We start from the raw sequence: 3,529 nt of genomic DNA, 5'->3' as shown, positions 1-3,529 counted from the left end.
ATGCCCATTTACTGGTTTCTCTGCAACCTCTCTTTCCTGGAAATATGGTACACAACAGCTTGTGTCCCTAAAGCCCTGGCAGTCCTCTTGGAGAAAAGTCAGGCAAACTCCTTCCTTAGCTGCCTCCTACAAATGTACTTTGTTTTCTCCCTGGGAGTACAGAATATTTCCTCCTGGCTGTCATGGCCTATGACCAGTATCTGGCCATATGCTACCCACTGCACTATAGCTCCATTATGAATGGCCCCTTATCTGCTCAGCTGGCTCTTGGCTTTGTGGCTTTCTAGCTATTTCTGCCCCAGCATATTTGATCTCCAGGCTGTACTTCTGTGGACGTAATATCATTAATCATTTCTTTTGTGACATAGCCCCATGGATAGTTCTCTCCTGCACTGACACACAGTCAGTGGAGCTGGTGGCCTTCATCATCTCATTCATTGTCATCCTGGGCTCATGCACAATACTCTGGTATCCTACATTTACATCATCTCCACCATATTGAGCATCCCATCAGCCAAAGGTCACCAAAAGGCCTTTTCTACTTGTTCTTCTCATCTGATTGTCGTGATTTTCTGGAATGGCTCCACAATTTTCCTGCACATCAAGCCTTCCATAAAGCAATAACTTGATTTGACCAAAACTGTCCATGTACTAAACAGTATCGTCACTCCAGTGCTGAAACCTTTGAAGAACAAAGAGGTGAAGGATGCTTTGAGCAAAGTGGTCAGTTCGGCATGACTCATTCTCTAAAAATATTACTGTCAGTAGATAAACAATATACTGTCTGATGACATTTTTATTGTCCAAGTGCTAATATCCCTTATTTGCAGAAGTCACTGTGACCTCAGCGTGTTAGAAAGAAGAGTTCACACCTGGGGAGGTCGGGCCTGTGCCTGGAATTCTGTAGACCTGGGCTCCATTTCCAAGCCTATGGCAAAGGTAGTCTGTGACTTGGCCAAGTTGCTCCAGTTCTCTGTGCCTGTTTTGCCATCCACAAGCTAGAGATAATGGTGCCGGCTTCATTTTCTTAAAGCTTTCTAGACTCTACTGAGGACAAGTGTCTGATTTTGTTATGATCTCCCTTTAGCTCCCCTGAAAATTCAATCCATTGTCATTATTACTATCTAGGTAGCAAGTGCTCTGGTTACCCACAGCTGTTATGTTCCTATCCATCAAAGAACTGGAAGACAGTGTAACTACTGGCTCATATATTTAAAAGTAACGGAGGCTCCTTTCAACATTCTTTCAATATCCTTTCACCAGTCCAGCTACTGAGTAAATATCAAGCACGGTAAAAAATATATAAATCTGTGATTTGAAAATAATGTTGAGGGCTAAGGACAGAAGTTACACACAGAACGGTTTTAGTGATCAGGAATTGGTTTAAACCTGTAACAGAACATAAGTGCAGTGCACATAAACCAGTTTCAAAATGGCCAAAACCAGTTTGAGATAAACCTGGTTGAATGCAGTATCAGACTTAACTGATGGAGCTCAAACAGGTTTATGCAATTTCTGTCCCAGACCTCTTCCTGGTTTAAGTTAAACCAGAATCCCCTAGCATCCCAGCATGCTCTCTGGGCTGAATTGTGCTCTCTGCTTCAGCCAAGCAGGGCTGGCCCTGCCCGTTTTCTCCCCAGCCAGAGCAGGGATACATAGGGGTGGGGGCCTGGCCAGATGCTGGCCCTGGAAGGGAGCAGAAAAGAGTTTTATTCCACTTCTCCCTCCCCTGTCCCACTAGCATGGACCTGCCAGGCATTTCTCCCTTGCTGCTCCTGTGGGAGGGGCCTGGCCAGCCCCAGCAGTAGCCTGGAGTGACCTGGCCAGGGAGGGGGTTCAATTCCTCCCTGTCCCACCAGCATGGACCGGAGCCAGGGTTCACCAGGCGCTGCCCCCTTGCTACTGCAGTGGCAGGCGTAGGGCCATGGCCAGGCCTGTTCCAGACTTGTTCCAAAGAACAAGTGGTATGGCACAATCTGTCCCTTACCGTGACATTGATATAATCCATATACAATACTTCTTTCACTTCTTACTCTCATCCACCTGGCACTGGGACCCTCGGGGTTACTAGGAATAACGGCTGCATACTAAAGGAGAGTAGAGTTAGATTGGACATCAGGAACAAATTCTTTATGGCGAGGGTTGCCAAAGTATGGAATGGGCTTGCAAGGGAGGTGGTGCTTTCTCCTACCTTGGAGGTGTTCAAGAAAAGATTAGACAGGCACTTAGCTGGGGTTATTTAACCCCCATGCTCTTTCCTGCCAAGAGTAGGGGGTCGGACTCGATGATCTACAAGGTCCCGTCCGACCCTAGAAATCTATGAAATCTATGACCCCTCTTAATGACTGTAACCCACCTCAGTCTCTGCACAAGCATCTCAACAGCACAAATAAAAGGTGGTGGGGGCAGGGGAAACCCCTGCTGTACCCCAGACTAAATACAATAAGACTTGTTCAGGTGGAAATCTAACCAACATGTCCATTTGTACTATCAGTGGTACATGTACCACGGTTTGGAAACTACTGTATTAAGCCATAGATCTGTAGAAGCTTTTAACTTCTTTCTGCCTAGCACTCTGTGCTACCATATACCCCTGAAGCAGTGCATTAGAAAGATGAATTTTTATGGGGATCAGACATATAGGATGCATCGATCAGTCACCTGCCTTATGCTGGTGTAGACAAGAAACCACAAGATGTACAGCCCTACATTTGTGTAACTTGTTTGATTCTTGTGTAGGAATACTGCAGGGACAATCAGGTTGAAATACACAGCAGTCATAATTACACTGGTGAAGGTGTAGTGTGTCCATGTCTAGTCAGAGGTAACCATTTCCTCAAGGGAAATGGCTTGTAACAGCCACTGTGAGGCAGTGTGATAACCTTCAGGACTCAAGGCATGGATATAAATCGCAAAAGATGAGCAGCTATCAGTGGGCAGCTGCACATACACAGTAGGGGCTGAGAACCACTGGCTCACACCCATCACACACCTAATGGAGCCACATTCTCTTCTATTTTATGTAGGAACTTATACCATAGTTATTATAATGGTGTGTATGCTCATACCACTTTCCAAGCAGGCTTAAGAGCACCTCTGAGAGACAGGACATCCCCAGAGTGGCTTTACTGTCTCATTTCTAGGCTGTCACCTCTCACAAGCAGGCCAGAGGCAGGGAGTAAGAGAGCTGCAGTGGAGGGTCCAACCCACCCCCAAATTCTGCCTAAAAGCAACAGGTGCCTCTGCTCCTTCCTCCCTACTAGAAGTCCACCTCTGCACACCACAAGTCCTCCCCAGTGGCAGCTCACTGGACAGGCCATCTCTATCACTGCCTGTTTCTCCAGTGTTGGGCAGCAATGAGAGTGGCAGGCCTGGCACTCTGCTGTCCCTCCCTGTGCCCCACTACAACTCAGGTGATCTGCCTTGAGATCCTGTCTGGGAAGGCAGTGTTCACATGCACGGTCGAAGTGTGCCACATCCCTGTCTTGGCTGCCTGCCCTGACTGCAGCAGAGATTGTATTAAAAATAG

The 3,529-nt window shown here is 47.0% G+C and overlaps 1 pseudogene; it reads left to right on the top strand.

The window, feature by feature from the left end:
- LOC132251872 (olfactory receptor 6F1-like) lies at positions 1–738 on the top strand (annotated as a pseudogene).
- The last annotated feature ends 2,791 nt before the right edge of the window (positions 739–3,529 follow it).

The sequence above is a fragment of the Alligator mississippiensis genome, chromosome 7, assembly GCF_030867095.1.
Source record: "Alligator mississippiensis isolate rAllMis1 chromosome 7, rAllMis1, whole genome shotgun sequence".
NCBI lineage: Eukaryota > Metazoa > Chordata > Crocodylia > Alligatoridae > Alligator > Alligator mississippiensis.
Note: the sequence above shows the minus strand (reverse complement) of the source record. Positions and strands in the feature narration are given on the sequence as shown.